The sequence below is a fragment of the Rhinolophus sinicus genome, chromosome 13, assembly GCF_057876585.1.
Source record: "Rhinolophus sinicus isolate RSI-liver-muscle chromosome 13, RSI-T2T, whole genome shotgun sequence".
Classification (NCBI taxonomy): Eukaryota; Metazoa; Chordata; class Mammalia; order Chiroptera; family Rhinolophidae; genus Rhinolophus; species Rhinolophus sinicus.
Genome location: NC_142513.1, coordinates 22,321,822 through 22,340,262, shown reverse-complemented (window position 1 = coordinate 22,340,262; position 18,441 = coordinate 22,321,822). Strand labels below are relative to the sequence as shown.

Sequence of the window (18,441 nt, the reverse complement as noted above, 5' to 3'; positions counted from 1 at the left end):
CATTTATACTTATCTCAAAGAGATTAAATGAGATAATGTGAGGGCACAGTAATAAGAGCTTTTTGTACAATAAGTCAATGAGCTGATGAGGTAGGTACTCTTATCATTCCAGTTTACAAATGAGAAAACAAAGTCACAGCTAGTGAGAGGCTGTCAGTTTGGCCTCAATGCCTTTACTTCCATCGTTTCTCTACCCCAACCCATTGTGAAGTGCACACCCAGAACCTTTCTTGATTCTTTCCAGCCTCTAAAAATCTTATCCAGTCTCAATTCTACCTTGTTCATGAAGTCTCTGATTTTTTTAATTGACTTTATTTTTGAACAGTTAATATATTTAAAGTTCAAGAGCACAAAGGGTATACTAGCAGCAAGTCTTTCTCCCTCTTCTCTTACCCACATACACAGTGCCCCTCCCTGGCAGACACCATTGGGACTGCTTCTATGTGCTCTTCTTGACTCAGCCCAGGCATGCGCTGGTAAATTCCCACGTGTTTGTTCTCGTGTTTTATGCAAATGGTACAATAGAAGTTACTGTGTACCTTGCCCTCCCCCTTAGCGACTTGTTCCCTATTTAGGTTATTTCCAGTTCTTTCCTAGTAAAAGCGGTGCTGCAGTGACTCTCCTTGTATATACCTGTGACATCGCAAACATTTTGATCTTTTCTTTCTCTGAGCTCATACAATTGTCAGTTGCCACCACCCTGGCCCATGCCATTAGTACATAAGGAGTTTCTTCATTCTTTTTTAAAAAACATTTTTTTGAATTATAATTCTCAGAGCATGCATTCATCCATTCAAAAATGTACAGTTCAGTGATTTTTAGCATATTCACAGAGTTAAGCAACCATTACCACAATCAATTTTAGGACATTTTTATTACCACTCCCTCCCCCCAAAAAAATCCTTCCACCTTAGCAGTCACTTTTTATTTCTTCCCAACCCCCAGCCCTATGCAACAACTATTCAACTTCCTGTTTCTGTAGACTTTCCTATTCTGGACATTGCATATACATGGAATCATAAAATATGTGGACTTTTGTGACTGGCTTCTTTCATTTAACATAATATTTTCAAAGTTCACCCATGTTGTAGCATGTATCAGTACTTGGTACCTTTTTTTTTTTTTTTGCCAAATGATATTCCATTGGATAGAATTTTATTTATTCTTTGATGGACATTGGAGTTGCTTCCACTTTTCAGCTATTATAAATAATGCTGCTATGAAAATTTTCACATACAAACTTTTGTGTAGACATACATTTTCAATTCTCTTGGGTATGTACCTAGGAATAGGCTTGCTGGGTCCTGTGGTAACTCTATGTTTAACCTTTTGAGGAACAATCAGACTGTTTTCCAAAGGGGCGGCACCATTTTATATTCCCACCAGCACTGTATGAGGGTTCTAATTTCTGTATATTCTCATCAATAGTTGCTATTATCTGTCTTTTTATTATAGCCGTTCTCATGCATGTGAAGTGGTATCTCATTGTGGCTTTAATTTTTATTTCTCTGATGACTAATGATATTAAGCATCTTTTCATGTGCTTATTAGCTATTAATATTTGAATAGCTTCTTTGGAAAAATGTTTATTCAGATCTTTTGTCCACTTTTCAATTATGTTGTCTTTTTATTATTGAGTTGTAAGTGTTACTTATATATTCAGGGTACCAGTCCCTCATCAGATCTATGATTTGCAAATATTTTCTCTCATTCTGTGGGTTGTCTTTTCATTTTCTTGATCGTATCATCAGCAGCACAAGTTTTTAGTTTTGATGAAGTCCAGTTTATCTATTTTTCTTTTGTCACATCTGTCACATCTAAGAAAGCTTTGTCTAACCCAAGGTCATTAACATTTACTTTTAAGAGTTTTATAGTTTTAGCTCACACATTTAAGTCTATGATCCATTTTGTGAATAGTGTGAAGTAGCGGTCCAAATTCATTATTTTGCATAGGAATATCCAGTTGTTCCTGCACCATTTATTGAAAAGACTATTCTTTCCCCGACTGAATTGTCTTGGCACTTTTATTTTGAAAGTCATTTGGCTATAATTGTGAGAGTTTATTTCTGGACTCTCAATTCTGTTCCATTGATGTGTATGTCTATCCTTATGCCAGTTCCACACTATCTTGATTACTATAGCTTTGTAGTAAGCTTTAAAATTAGGAAGTGTGAGTCCTGCAACTTTATTTTACTTTTTCAAAATTGTTTTGGCTGTTCTGGGATCCTTGCATTTCTAAATTAATTTTAGTATGAGCTTATCTATTTCTTTTTAAAAAAAGAAAAAAACATCTGGGGTTTTGATAGGGATTATGTCAATCAATTGAGGAAGTATCATCATCTTAACAGTATTAGGACTTCCAATCCATGAAGGGATGTCTTCTCCATGAGTTATCTTTCCCGTCTCACGCGATGACTTTATTTGGGTCTTCTTAAATTTCTTTCAAAAATGTTTCTTAGTTTTCAGACTATCTTGCACTTCTTTTGTGAAATTTATTCCCCAGTATTTTATTTTTTTTGGTGATACTGTAAATGAAATTGTTTTCTTAACTCTGTTTTCAGATTGTTCATTGCTAGTGAATAGAAATACAATTAGTTTTTATACATCCTTATATTTTTTGACAACTGCCTGGTACTTGGTTATTGTATTATCATTTATTTTTCCAGTCCCCAAGTGATGGATATTTAGGTTATTTCCAGTTCTTTCCTAGTAAAAGCGGTGCTGCAGTGACTCTCCTTGTACATACCCATGACGTCTCAAACATTTTGATCTTTTCTTTCTCTGAGCTCATACAATTGTCAGTTGCCACCACCCTGGCCCATGCCATCATTATCTTGCCCCTGGATGACTGCCTCAGCCTGCTCACGTAGTTCCCTCCAATCTATTCTCCACCCAGCCGTGAGAGAGATCCCATTAAAACATAAGCCAGTGTGGCTTACTCCTCTGCTCAAAACCCTCCAATGGTTCCCATCTCATGTCAATTAAAGTACACTGTCAATACCAAGACATTCATGGCCTCTCAGTCTGGCCCCACTACCTCTCCAGCATCATCTATATCATGCTCCCTGCACCCACTCTGTTTCAGCTACACTGGCCTCCTTGAATTCCTTAACAACACCAAGTGTGGTTGCACTTCGGGATCTTTGCTATTACTATTCTGCTTGGAACACACTTCCCCCAGATTATCACATGATGTATTCCCCCAGTTCAGCAGGTCTCTGTTCACACGCCCTCTAGTTAGAGAGGTCTTCCCTGGCCACTCTGTCTCAAGTCACACTATCACTCCTTCCCCCATCCCTGCTACCTCTCCCCTTGCTCTGCTTTATTTTTCTTATATATATTTTTTATCACCGTTGGACATAAGATGCTAGTTGAGTCTCACAGTGACTCACTGAGCTAAATACCGTTATTATTTCCACTTGACAGATGAAGAAACTGAGGTCAGAGAGGTGACATGATTTGTGCAAGATCACCAATTGATAAATGGTAGTGCTAGGATTTGAACTCTAGTCTGCCTCCAAAGATGCAATATTTAGCAGCACTTCTTATGGTCAGCTATATTCACCATGATGAATGAATGAATGAAAGAAAGAAAGAAAGAAAGAAAGAAAGAAAGAAAGAAAGAAAGAAAGAAAGAAAAGAAAGAAAGAAAGAAAGGTTTGCCACCACAAATACTGGTAAGGCAGTGTTTTAGGATAAAATTTGTAATTGTATAAATGTCCTTTGATGCTAATATGAGTTAGAAGGGAAACATTTTTAATTTAAAAATAATGACAATACCAAACTGGCAAGATATAGAGAAACGGGAAACCATACATTGCTGGTGGGATTGCAAATGGTTGAATCATTTTAAAAAACAATTTAGTAATTTATTATAAAGTTAAACATACACTTACAATATGATCCAGCAACTCTAGTCCTAAGATTTAACCAACAGAAATCAAAACATGTCCACACAAAACCTTGTACATGAATGTTCATAGCAGCTTTATTCATGTAGCCCGAAACTGAAAACAACCCAAATGTCCATGAAGAAGGAAATGGATAAACAAATAGTGATGTATTTATACTATGGAATAGTATTCAGCAGTAAAGAGGAACAAAATACTGGAACATGTAACAACATGGAAAAATCTCAAAAGTAATATGTGAGTAGAAGAAGGCAGACATAAAAGATACATACTGTATGATTGCATTTATGTAAATTCTAGAAAAGACAAAGCTAATCTATAATTAGCTTAGGTAACCAATCAGTGGTTGCCACAGGGTATAAGGGAACTCTTTGGGGTGATAGAAGTGTTCTACATCTTGATTAGGGTGATGGTTACACAGGGGTATACATTTGCCAAAACTCATCAAGAGGAGTATTTGTAATGATGCGTTTTATTTATAAAAGCATTGTATAATAAAATTGATAGGAGCTTTGGAAACACATACAAGGATTAATAGCAAAAAAAAAAAAAAAAAGAAAGGCGGGAGAATGTTTCAGCTATCTATGGTCCTTTGCCATCACAACTGCAATCTTGTGGAAAAAGACATAGCTGACACTGACGATGACCCTCTCATGTCCCCAGAACCTGTATTTCTCTTCCTGGAGGCGGGATTTCTCGTCCCTTCCTTTTTTGAGGTCTTCTGAACTGCCAGGAAACCGGCCAGGAATGAGACAGGGCAGTTCTTGCGGGCGAGGAACTTTGCATGGCGTTTGAATATTGCGGGGCCTGTGGAGCGGAAACGGCTAACCACACAAGGGCCAGGAAGGCTTGGGACGCGGCGTGAGGGAGGGGAGGGCTAGAGGGAGAGGATTGAATGGTGGGGGAAATAGATCAGAGTGCGTGGTGGGGCGGGCGGGGAGAGGGATTAGAACCCAGTCAGAGGGGAGAGGGTGGGGTTAGAATCCTTTGATGAGGGGTAGGGGTAGGATCCCTGGAGGGCCGGGCTGGAATCTTTGGATGGACCGGATTAGAATTTTGGGGGGAGGGGAGTGGATTCCAATCCTTTGGGTACAAGGCTGGGATCGCCCAAGAGCGGGATTAGAATCCCGAGGTTAGGGTTATAAATCTTGAGGGCTGGGTTAGAATTCTTTGAAGAGAGCAGTGGGATTCTTGGGTTGACCGGGTTAGAATCGTTGGGGCAGGATTAGAAACCTTCGGTGAGAGAGGTTAAAGATCGTTCAGATGTGGGATTCAAAACCGTTTGGGGCAGAGTTAGGATCTTGGGATGAGGAGACGGGGTTTGGGATTTTGGGGGAACGGGTTGGGATCCTGGGGGTGGGCTTTTTAATCCCTTTAGGACAGGGTTAGCGTGTCGGTAGGAGGTATTAGAATTTATTAAGAGAGGATTCATTAGGACACTTGGTGGGAGGGGATGGGGTGAGAATCTTTGGAGGAGAGGTTAAAATTCTTGGGGGCGGGGTTAATATCCATCAGGGACTGAGTTAGGATCCTTGCGGGGCAAGGTTAGAGCCCTCGGACGGGAGATGGGCAGTGTGAACAAATCTTTAGGCAGCGGGATTTAGGATCCTGGGAGGTAGGGGCGGAGATTAGGATTCCTGGGGTGGAGTTAAAATCTTCCGGGGGCGGAGTCAGCATCGCTCCGGGCGCGGCTAAAGCGCTCAGATGGCCTGTGGGCGCCACCAAGTACGCGGCACCAGCCCAGGCATACCGGGGAGGCCTAGAGGCCAGGCGGAGGGGGACCAGGGCAGGTCAGCGCCAGAGAAGCTCGAAAAGACCCAGCCTTGTCTTCAAACTCAGTCGGTCTTCCTTCGGGCACGGGCCCTCTGGGACCCCGGGAGCTGCTGAGCTGGGGGGGCGCTCGAGCTGCGAGGATCCGGGCTGCCCGCCGGACGAGCAGCGGGCGCCCAGGTGAGTGCCGGACGGGGAGACACCCGCCTGTGTGCTCAGCCTGAGGGTCTTCCCGCTGCGGAGGGAGCCCGAGTGGTGGGCAGGGTAGGCTGGGCTGCAGGGAAAGGGACCGTCGGGGGAGCGGCAGACAGGCGGTGGGATGAGGGGCAGACCGAGAAGAAGGGTGCCCAGATGAGGGGCGGAATTCCCCAGCTGCCGTCCTGTGAGAGTTGGAGCAGAAGGGAAGCTTGGCCTCCGAGTGACTATGCTGGAGCCGCTACTTCTCTGGGCTGTCCAGGTTCCCCTTCTGTGAGAGAGAGAGAGCGACAGAGAGACAGAGAGAGAGAGAGAGAGAGAGATACAGGCAGGGAGGGAGGGAGGGAAGGAGACAGAGAGAGAGGATGGGGCTTCACGAAGGCCCGGAGGGGAAGGCCCGTACGGTTCCTGGTGGGGGTGGGTGACGGGTCACGGCGGGTTGGCAGCGGTGGGGAAGGGGACAGCTGGTTGTAGGCGCGACGTGCGAGCCACACCCAGGCAGGGTTGCAGCTGGGAACGCTCGCTGCTCTTCCTCCTCCTCCTCTTCCCCCTCCCCCTCCCCTTCCCTCTCCTCTGGTCTCTGATCTCCAGCAAGTCTAGTTCAAACCCCAAAACCTCATGGACAGACCGCAGTCTGTCTGCCCCATCACTTTCCTCTTCGTGAGACCTTGGTCAAGTCATTCTTCCTCTCTGAATTCCAGTTTTCTCATTTGTCAAATGGAGCTATTAATTCTTTCTTCCAGTGTTGCAGTGAGCTAGAGTATGTTAGAATTCCTGTATGTGGGAGACAGTTTAGTGCCGTAGTTAAGGAAGGGGGCTTCTGGGAGCAACCTGCCTGTGGGACTTTGGGCAGGGGGTTTGGTCTTTCCGTGCCTCCGTTTCTGCAGTTATAGGATGGATATAATAATAATAACGGCTCCCTCACAGGGCTGTTTAGCTTGCATTACTGAAGGAAAGCTCTTACAGCACTGCCTGACAGGTATACATGCTTAATACACGGTAACTATGGTCATAGTTATCACGGTCTAGCCCAGTGGTTCTCAAACTTTATCAGACATCAGAACCACCTGGAAGGCTTGTTAAAACATGGATATCTGGGTCCTGACCACAGTGTTTCTGATTCAGTTGTTCTGGAACAGGACCTCGAAAATTTGCATTCCCAGGAGAAGCGGACGCTTCTGGTCCAGGGACCACACTTTGAGAACCACTGATGTAACCTGTGGCCAGCACAGAGAAAGTCCTCAAATAACAGTTCCCTTATTCCACAGCTTTCTTGTCACTGTCCTTTTTTTGGGTGGGAGGGGTTAAAATACAAAAAAGTGAAGAGAATAATATATTACATATCCCAGGAACCCACCATCCAGGATTAACAAATGTTAGTGTTTTGTCACGTTTGCTTCAGGTTAAAAAAATAAAATTACTAAAAGTAAGATAAAATTAAAACCTCACCACACTATTCCTTTCAGTTCTGTTTCTCTCCCTCCCAACAGACAACCACTGTCACGAATTACAGCCCTTCCAGTCTGTGCCTTTATAAATGTATTACATATACATGGATGCATAAACAATACATAGAATTCCTTTCTGTGTCTTAAAGATCTATGTAAATGCTATCGACCTGTGAGATTCTTCTGTAATTATCCTTTCCCCCCACCTTCCTATTAAGTTGTCAGAGTCTAGCCAGGATGAGAAAGAGAGGTCTAGTTCATTCCTTCTAAGTGGAGTGTCCAGCAGTTGACCACCTTACCTTATTTCTCATTCCCCTGTGGGTGAACATTCAGGTCATTCCAGGTGTTCACTACAACAGACAATACTGCTGGGACATCCTGAATGTGTGGCCTTGGGCACATGGGCAGGTGTTTCTTGGGGAAAACACCAAGAGGCTGGATGGCTCTCTAGAAGCTCACCTGTGACTCTCTCCTTTTGTGAGAGAGGTGGACTGAGACCTGGAAAGGTCACCCAGGGAGTCTGGGGCAGAGAAGAGAGAAGAATCTGGCTCTGCTGACCTTCCAGCTCTTTCTAGACCCAGGGCCACTGTCCCAGGTCTCCTGCTCTCTGTTGCAGGCCAGATCTTCATGCGTCTCGTTCACTGTGCCCAATACTTAGTAGACACTCAGACCATGGAAACATAAATATATTTTTTAATTTGTATAACAAACATTTTATTTTATTTTTGTATAGTCTTCTTTTCTGTGCACTTTTTATTTAATATAATTAATTAGTAATATGCTACATACACAATTTTTATTCTACTTATTCACTTGTGTTACATTGTAAGCATTTTTCCATGTCATGAAAATGTCCTTGAATTTTTTATGGCTGCATAATATTCCATTGGTTGGATGTCCAAAACATTTTTATGTAGTAATATTTTTTGAGGTGAAATTCACATAACATAAAATTAACCATTTTAAAGCGAAAAAATTAGTGGCATTGAGTACATTCACAGTGTTGTGCAAGCACTACCTCTGTGTATTTTCAAAACATTTTCATCCCCCCAAAAGGAAACACCATACCCATTAAGCAGTTCCTCCTATGCCTTTCTTCCCCAGCCCTTGGCAACCACCAATCTGCTTTTCGTATCTATGGATTCATTTATTTGGGATATTTCATATAAACCAAATCATGCAATATGTATACACCTTTGGTGTCTGGCTGACATAATGCTTTCAAAGTTTATCCACATTGTAGCATGTATCAGTATTTCATTCCTTTTTACAGCTGAATAATATTTCATTGTATGTATATGTCACACTCATCCATGATGGAAATTTGCATTGTTTCCACCTTTTGCCTCTTGTGACTAGTGCTGCTATGAACATGTGTGTATATGTATTTGTTTGAAACTTGTTTTCAGTTCCCCTGGGTAGATCCCAAGTGCTGGAATTGCTGGGTCATATAGTAATTCCATGTTTAACTTTTTTTTAATTAATTAGGGGATATTGGGGAACAGTGTATTTTTCTAGGGCCCATCAGTTCCAAGTCAAGTTGTTGTTCTTTCAATCTAGTTGTGGAGGGCACAGCTCAGCTCCAAGTCCAGTCCCATGAGTGAATTGAACCAGCAACCTTGTTGTTGAGAGCTCGCGCTCTAACCAACTGAGCCATCTGGCCGCCCCTCCGGAAGCTCAGCGGCAGCTCATTGTCTTCAATCTAGTTGTGGAGGGTGCAGCTCACTGGCCCATGTGGGAATCGAACTGGCAACCCTGTTGTTCAGAGCTCACGCTCTAACCATCTGAGCCATCCAGCCGCCCTCCATGTTTAACTTTTTGAGGAATCGCCAAATTGTCTTCCACCCTTTTACAGCCCCATCAGCAATGTACAAGGGTTCCAGTTTCTCCACATCCTCGCCAATGCTTTCTATTATCCTTTTAAAAATAGTATTAGTATTAGTATTAGTATTAGTATTAGTATCAGTATCATGGCCATCCTAGTGGGTGTGGAAAACATGAATCTTAATCTCACACCAACCAGGGGCCCTTACTCCAGAGGGTGAGGAGAAAGTTGTTTCCTTTCCGGGGACCAGCCACGGCTTGGACTTTAAACTCTTCTAGAAAGTAAGTCCCAAGAGGCACAGACATATCTGTTTCCTGAACCACTATATCTCTAACTCCTGGCACATAGTAGGACCTCAAAAATATTGAGCATAGGAATGTGGAACAACCTCTCCCCTCCCTTGCCTGAGATGTTTCAGCACATAGGTATATTTCAGTTGGCTATATACAGTGATTCTTTTTAATTAGTTACTAATATTTAAAGTCAATAGAGCTCACATAAATCTGGATTTCTGTCTTGTCTTGAAAACTTGGAAAAGTTAGCTAAAGTTCTTGGGCTAGAACCTCCATCTCCCATGATCCTCTGCTATTCACTCATGGCAGCATTGGTGAAGCTGAATAGGGGTTGCCCTGTACACTGCTGTCCAGTGAGCACTACTCTTGCCTGGGCAACCTTCCTAATGTGGATGACCCTGTGGGCCCCTCCAGTTGTTTGCGTTTTCAAGCCCTGCCCTCCAATTATAGAAAAGGATTGTCAGGCCCAGAGAGGGTAAGTAACTTTTCCAACGTCACACAGCTAGTTAGTAGTACAATCTCTCTTAGCCTCCTTAGTCTTTCTCAGCAAGACCTCACAGCACTTTGATCTCTGCCCCATTTTTCCAGTTTCCTCCACCCCAGGACTGGGAGTTTTAGTGTACTTTTCGAGGCATGAGTAATGATGCAGAAGAAATCCTTGCCTGAATGTTAAATGCACCTTTGTTCTTGGCCAGTGTCTGTGGCCACACATGCTGCACCCTCTGCATGTTACTGCGCCCTCTGGATGGCACTGTACTGGGGCCTACATTCCTAATTCTGCCCTAAGACACCTACCTGAGCTCCCACCATCACCCTGAAATCCTTTGGCCTGGGAGACTTAGGTACAGCCAAGAGACTAGGACTCAGACAGCCAAGAACAGTAGACAGAGCACAGGAGACCTGAGTTGGAGTGCCGACGTTGCCCCATACAAGTTGTGATGCATTGGGAAAATTCCTTCCCTGAGTCTCAGTTTCCTCATCTGAAACATGGAAATAGAAGGATACTACCTCATAGTTCATTCAGTGCAATTTCTTTGATGTTAACACACAGAAAAAAAATACTCCATATTTTCCATGAGTATATCTGTCTCAGCTTGAGTTTCCCCAGAAGCAAATTCTAGAAAAGATTTCAAGTGCCTTTTACTAGTTTTATTTGGGACTTAATCCCAGAAAATCCTGGTAGGAGAGTGAGGAAGCGAGACAGAGAAGAGAAGGCAGCCAAATGGAGGTGTGTTATCAATCCCGTCATCCCTGTCGGTACCTGGAGCTCAGTTCTATTGGGAGCTCTGGGAGGCCGTGAAAATGTTCAAGAGGCGAGAGAACTGGGACATGTACCCAACTGCTCCTGTCTGTCACTGGTTGAAGACTGTGGGGAGATCATATTTCTCTAGCACTTGTCAAGTTCATGGGCAGAGCAGGCACCAGGGGCCACAGAGAAATCTCTCAGGCAAAGAGATGTAGGTGCTGGCATTTGGAACTGCAGTGAGAATGGTCCCAAATGGTAAAGGGCAGAGCGATGAGGTGGACCACCGACAGTAGGCGGGTATCAAGTGCAGAGGCAGAGCCTACGTGGGGCAGGCAAGGGTGGCTATGAAGGAACCCAAGGGCACCTGAGACTTGTCTGTAATGTTTTCATTTTTAACAAGGACGATGTACTGTTTTACTAGGTGATGAAAGGTAATTTGAAAAACAAAAGGCGTACCCTCCAAAAAAAAGAAACTGAGGCTCTGTCCGCTATAAAAAAGTAACTGTAAAAGGGTCGGAGCATGCATTATTGTGGCTCTGAGGTTTCTGTTGGCAGGGGACAGATTGTGGGGCAGCTGACCTTGGAGCATGGTGAGAGGTTAGTGGGACAAGTTGCCCCTGGGGCGGACTGGACACCACATCCTGTCTGAAGGGGGCAACCTCCACTCAGATTCAGTCACAGAGAGACTTTGTTCCCCTCCAAGCAGAGATAAACACACAGAGTGACTGAGCTTAAACACACATTCATCGCTATTGTTTATATGGGGGAAACTGGGCACCCAGGAAGCGAAAGGGGACTTCATTCAATTATCCAAGATTTTATTGGGCACCCACTTCGTCTTTGTAGGGCTGTATCCTCTGGGATACAGCAGTATACAAAACAAGTCACTACTCCCGTATGTCTCACATTCTATGCGGAGACATGCTAAACAAACCCACAGGGAACACATTACCGTGTTTCCCCGAAAATAAGACCTAACTGGAAAATAAGCCCTAGCATGATTTTTCAGGATGGTCATAATATAAAATAAGCCCTACCGTATTTCCCCAAAAATAAGACCGTGTCTTATATTAATGTTTGCTCCAAAAGACGCATTAGGGTTTATTTTATATTACGAGCATCCTGAAAAATCGTGCTATCACTGATTTTCCGGTTAGGTCTCATTTTCGGGGAAACACAGTAGGTGCCTTCGTTCAGGTCCTTTGAGAAGTAGAGTCTCAGAGATGTTAAATATACAAGAAATATATTAGAGGAGATGCCTGTGGGAGAAACTAGGAGAGGCTAGGAGAACCATCAGATGGCAAGGCGTACCTGACTTTAAATGAAGAAGAAAGGGAAGGAGGGGAGGAAGGAAGAGAAGGGAGAAATAAATGTCTTAGACTGCAGTGCAGTTCAAAGGAAGTCTTGGCAAAGCTGTCAGGGAGCCCTCAGCCAAAGTCTCCCGATCAGAGGTCCTCCTGGCCTGGGCCTGTCTCAGTGTCCCTGCCACCCACAGTCATTGACTGGGAGCAGCCCATGGCAACAATGATGGACTTGAAAACACAGCAGCTGGGGCCATGGGTCAGTTCTGCTCTCTGCAGGTGACACCTGAGAGGCCCATCCTTGTAGCTGCCACAGTAGATGGTGGTCAAAGCCATGAAACATATGATTGGGAAGGGCCTAGAAAGTAATGGAAGTTGGGGGCGGGTGGTCCTATCTTAGCCAGAGTGATGAGAGGAGACCTCTCTGAGGTAACAAGATCTGCGAAAACACCTGGGTGAAGTGAAAAAGGCTTTCTGGGTGACGAACATTCCAGAAAGCAGCATGTGCAATGGCTCTGAGGTGGAAGCATAGTTGGTGGGTTGAGGCACAGCAAGAGGCTAACATGGCTGGAATGGAAAAAATCAAAGGATGGCTGGTAGGAGGCAGAACTGTAAGGTTGAGAAAGCCCAGATCATGGAGCCTTGCCAGCCATAGCGGGTACTTGGGCTTTTATTCCAAGTGAGATGGGAGCACAGGGAGATTTTGAGTAGAGAAGGGACGTGACCCGGTTTATATTTGAAAAGGCTTGCTTGCTTATCTGTAAAAGGGAGAATGGGGAGTCAAACCCAGTTCTGGCTTCAGATCCCATCCTATATTTTCCAGACTTCCCTGCCCCCTGTCTACCTTAGATAAAATTATTCTAAAGAGGTTCGCAATTGCCCTTGGACTCTGGTGTTGACCAGGTGACCCAAAAGTAACATTGAACACGCTAAGAATTTACTATGCGTTTGGAACAAGTAGCTGGAACACAGGTATCTCAGAACCAACCTTCTGACTGAATCAGGCACCAGATCAAAGGCCCTCAGTTCCTCTTCAGTGTGTTGCTCTGTCACTTGCTATTGTGTAAACCAAGGTACAACACTCACCCTCTCTGGGGCTGCTGCTCCCACCTATAAAATGAAGGTCTCTCCAATCCCTTCTAGTTTGTAAAGTCAAAGTTTTGAGCTCTTTGATCAGAAAGAAGCTGAAGGTCAGAAAATGGGAGAGAAAAAGTCGGGGCGACCCCCAAACATCCATGAAGGGCAGCAGTCGCTTGGGGGTTTCAGTGATTCATTCAGAAGATAGTCAGGGAATCTGAGGAGAGGGAGCTATAGGGCCCTGCACTCCTGAGAACTGGCCCCTGACTTGCACTCCACCCCCATGGCGGAGCGGCTCTGAGAAAGGAAAGTTCCTCTAACTGGTCAGTCCTGGGCCTCTGGCACGCTGCCTTTCTGAGGTTCCTGTTTGGGTTCCTCATCCCACTTTACCCTCCTCCCCCTGCAGCTTCTGAGGCTGACCCCAGGGGAGGATAAGAGGCAGGAGAGCTGGATTCTAATTCTACCTGCCATTGAGCAGCTGGGGAGTCTCTGCCATGGTCCTCTATTTCCCCATCTGGAAAATGACTTTATAATTCTGGTCCCACTGACTTCAGCCAAGTATGGTAAGGCCTGTAGAGAGTTGAACACAATACATTAACTCCACAAATGTATACGGAGGGCCTAATACATACCAGATACTTTCCAGGCATGGCTTCTGTGCCATCAGCTTCAAGGGTCCATATTCTACACATCCTCACCTACTCTTTACTTTTCTTCTATCAAAACCTGCTAGCAAGGAAGCCATTTACACTTGATAGTATGAACTGCAGTCCTTGTAAGAATTTCCTCTGAGGCTTAAGGGGGCAGAAATCTAACTCGAACTGGCTCAAGCAGAAGAAGGTTATTGGAAAGTCCATGAGCATATCAGCTTCAGGCAGGGCTGGATCCAAGGGCTTGAGAATCTGTATTTCCCCATTTCTTGGCTCTGCTTTGCAACTGCAGGCCTCTTTTCCAGCCAAAGGCCGATGGATGACTCTCGTTGGCCCGGATTGAGTCACCTGCCATCTCTGTTTCTATTACTGCAACTTTGATTTGCCAGGCTTGGTTACAGACCCACCCCTACAACCAGGGGCTGAAGTCAGCTCCATCCCGATTCACGAATTGAGAATGGGGGAGAGGTGGTTCCCAAAGAAAAACTGGAGAGTTGTCAGAAGTTGGAGCAGATGCTATGCAGGAAAGAACTACAGCTATTCCCTTCAGAGAACTTATTTAACATCTCACTTCATAGTTGGAGAAACTGAGGCCCAGGGAGAGGTTGAGAATTGACTGGGTTCACACAGTGAGCTTGTGGCAGAGGTGGGACCAAAATCTAGGGCTTCTCACCCCAATGCTCATAGGCCTCTGCTTGAGCCTGAAAGCTCCGAGGAAACCGTCTCCTGCTCACTACACAGGATGCTCAGGCAGGACCCTGGCCCCTCCCCTCAGGCCTGACTGGGTTTCTGCAGCCAGCGTGGTGACCATGGGAAGCAGCCAAGGCAAGCAAGTGACCTTTCTCATTTCCCTCCTATGAAGTGCCTGCAGGAGCTGAGGGAGTGAGGAGGCGGTTTCATGTTCCAGGAGTTCAGCAGTGACTTGAGGAAGTGTCTTTGCAAGGGTCAGATGTTTTAAGCTAGTTTGAGGCCAGGGGGCCACTTCTGCTCTCACAGCCTGGCTTTGAATCACATTGGACAAGAAATGTGTGTGTTCTCAGAGCTTTTAAAAAGACTTTCACATCCCTGTCATACAGTAACTTAGGCTAAGCCTGAGAAGCAAGTGCCTCTTATTTTATAGGAAAGAAAATGAGGTTCAGAGAGGGGAAGTGACTTATCCAAGGTCACATAGCCAGTCAGTGGCAGAACCAGAGTTCAAATCCAAGTCCTTACCCCAAGTTTGGCCCTCATTCCACCACATTGGTGGGTCACAAATTTTAGTGCATAAGAATCCTGAAGAATTGTTAGAAATGCAAATTCTAGGCCCTCACCTCCAGACGGTTCATTCCATCCAGAATGTGGCCCAGGAATATACAAGAATCAGTGAGGAGGACTATTTGGGTGCAAGTGGCAGAAATCCAGCTCAAACTGGCATAGGCAAAATTGAGTATTTTTTTGCTCATAAACTAGAAAAATTCTGAGGTTTAAAAGCTTCAGCCATAGCTGGATCCAGGTGTTCAAACATATCTTCAGGAATCACTTTGTCTCCATTGCTCTGCTCTCCGCTCTCTGGTGGCTTCATGCTAAAGCAGCCACTTCCTTCATGACAGGATGGCTCCCAAGAGCTCCAGGTTTCTACATCTGCATCTATATCAAGGAAGAGAATGCCTCATAGAGAATGCCTTTCCCCTAATTTTTCCAGCAAAATCCCAGGGCAGACTCTGATTGCCTCAGCTGGGATCACATACCTGACTACAGCTAAACCAACCACTGTTGGTTGACAGGGGGACAGGGAATTCTCTGATTGGCCAGACCTGTATCAAGTTGTCAATCCCTGAATTTCAGGGTGGGGTTAGTCCCTGAAACCCTACATGCTGAGTGGGAGAAGTCTGGTTTCCCCAGGAAAATCCAGGTGCTCTTGTTATCAGAAGAGGAATGGATACTGAGGATGCAAGTGCAAAAGCTGCTCGCTACGCAAGTGCTTTCCCCTTAGACTAAGCATGAAAACCACCTGGGCCTTGTTCAAATGCACATTCTGATTTGGGAGGTGGGGCCTGTGACGCTGCATTTCTAGCAGCTCCCGTATGGTGATGATGGTGGTCCTCATGCCGCCACTCAGAGTAGCTGGGCACTGTTACATATCTAAACTCACTTCAAGCCCCACAGGGCTTTTGTAGTCCCCACCACGCAGAGAGGTGCTGGGCTATGTAAACCTCTCCCCTTATCCCCTCCCTACCCCGGCCCCATTCCACGGTTCCCCAACCTACCCAAACATCAGCACCATCTGCTTGGTCAACATATTGCAGATTCTGCTGCCAAATCACTGTTGGAGAAACTGTCCACTGGGTCCTTCAGTGACTTTTCTATGAGGATCTACATAATAAATTCTCGTTTGAATTTAGTACTTCGGGGTGGCCGGTGAGCTCAGTTGGTTAGAGCACGGTGCTCTTAACAGCAAGGTTGCCGGTTCGATCCCCACATGGGCCACTGTGAGCTGTGCCCTCCACAACTAGATGGAAACAACTACTTGACTTGGAGTTGATGGGTCCTGGAAAAACACACTTAAAATAAATAAAAGTTAAAAAAGAAATACTTGTTTCTGTTGACAAATTGCCATGCTTCCTGGGATTTTATGGTAACAATGTACACATTTCCATTTGTATCTTGGTTACCAGAAAGCTCGGAGATAAAGCTCAGGGGCAGTAGCAGTCCCACCATAGGCTTCTGGTTCAGTAACCTTTCCTTTCTGAATGGTGTAGCGTAACTCTTTGTGAGTCTTGAAGTGCTCTGTGTATGGTTGAATATTATAAGCTCCCTCAAACTTTTTTGGAAGTCACTGCTTCTTTGGAACCTTCTTGACTTCCCCTAACTTTGACTGAAACTCTCCCCATTTTTCTTTTTCTTTTTTTAAAGTTCGTTGGGGTGACAATTGTTAGTAAAGTTACATAGATTTCAGGTATACAATTCTGTAATACATTATCTACATCTCACATTGTGTGTTCACCACTCAGAGTTGGTTCTCTTTCCATCACCATATATTAGACCCTGTTTACCCTCTTCTAGAGGCCCCCTCCTGCCTTACCCTCTGGTAACCCCTAAACTGTTGTCTATGTCTATGAGTTTTTGTTCCTTCATTTGTTTGTCTTGACCTTTTGTTGTTTTCAGTTTTACATACCACATATCAGTGAAATCATGTGGTTCTCTACTTTTTCTGTCTGACTTATTTTGTTTAGCATTATAATCTCAAGATCCATCCATGTTGTCACAAACATTATTATTTCATCTTTTCTTACCACCAAATAGTATTCCATTGTGTATATATACCACAACTTCTTTATCCATTCATCTACCGAAGGACATTTTCGTTGTTTCCATCTCTTGGCCACTGTAAATAAAGCTGCACTGAACATTGGAGCACACATGTCTTTATGGATAAATGTTTTCATTTTTCAGATTTTGTGGGTAGATACCCAGGAGAGGGATTGCTGGGTCATATGGCAATTCTATTCGTAATTTTTTGAGGAACCTCCACACTGCCTTCCATAACGGCTGCACCAGTCTGCATTCCCACCAACAATGCATGAGGGTTCCTTTTTCTCCACAGCCTCTCCAACACTTGTTACTATTTGTCTTGTTGATGATAGCCATTCTGACTGGTGTGAGGTGATAGCTCATTGTGGTTTTGATTTGCATTTCTCTGATGATTAGTGATGTTGAGCATTTTTCACATGTCTATTTGCCATTTGTATGTCCTCTTTGGAGAAATGTAACTCTCCTCATTTTTCAAAACTCAACTCATTATCGTGCTATTCAATTACTATAAACAGGTTGCTTTTTCTATGAGCATACTAACATACACATGTCAGTAGCAGATGTAAATTTATTTTACAAAAATGGCTTGATGCTCTGGTTCAAGCTGTTGTTTCTCAGTCTAGTTGTGTAGGACACAGCTCCCTGGCTCATGCTGGGATGATGAGCCTTGCGCTCCCCCGGGCTGAGGCCGTTGGTCGTCAGTCGTCAGCTCACGAAAGCTCTCGCCGGCTGCTGGCCACTCACAATGGCTGCTGGCCACTCACAATGGCCGCCGGCCACTTACGCTTGTTAGTAAACAGAGATGGTTATGGTTAACATTTCTGAGCACCTACTGTGTGCCGGACACCTTTACACTTATACCTCACTCACTGCTCACCACCAGCTCTGAGGTAAAACCCCACCATCCTTTCTCAGAGATGACCTTGGATCATGCATGAACACAGGGCCTTCAGAGACCCATCCCTCAGGACCCCTTGGGCATCTTGAATATGTAAATTGTGATGTAAATGATACTTAATAAGTGCTCAGAGTGGTGGAGGGAGCTGCCCTACACACACAGCAGTGCTCTTCCCAGAACACCCTTTTGTTAATCAAACTATATGAAATGTAATTTAATGTTATATTATACAAAACCACACAATACGCTGTTTTATTTCCCAGAACTGTGACACAAATTAAAAAGGTGTTGGTTTCTGTTTTAAAGGCTTACCACTACAGACGGAGCGTTTGAGATCTTGCTCCCCAGCATATGTCATCAGTTTGGCGCAAATAAACTCTTATAAGAGTTTGTTGTAAAATGCATGCAAGTACATTACAAAGCAGTGATTAATTGTGATAATTTTTCATATTAATGATCCAGCACTCCAGGAGTCTGAAATGGTTCCGTACTTTATTCACAAAAGGCAAATGAGGCTGAAGTCTAGAGGTGGTAAA

General features: G+C 44.4%; 1 protein-coding gene across 6 annotated transcripts in view; it reads left to right on the top strand.

The window, feature by feature from the left end:
• The first annotated feature begins 5,602 nt into the window (after window positions 1-5,602).
• Window positions 5,603-18,441, top strand: part of HCK (HCK proto-oncogene, Src family tyrosine kinase) — a 33,482-nt gene continuing 20,643 nt past the window's right edge. For 3 of the 6 annotated variants that reach the window (XM_074317262.2, XM_074317263.2, XM_074317261.2), the window contains exon 1: window positions 5,723-5,861. The gene's annotated coding sequence lies outside the window, so the exon portion shown is untranslated. Of the gene's footprint in view, window positions 5,862-18,441 lie in introns of all 6 variants that reach the window. The other 3 variants (XM_019748505.3, XM_019748503.3, XM_074317264.2) reach the window with 2 other exon arrangements.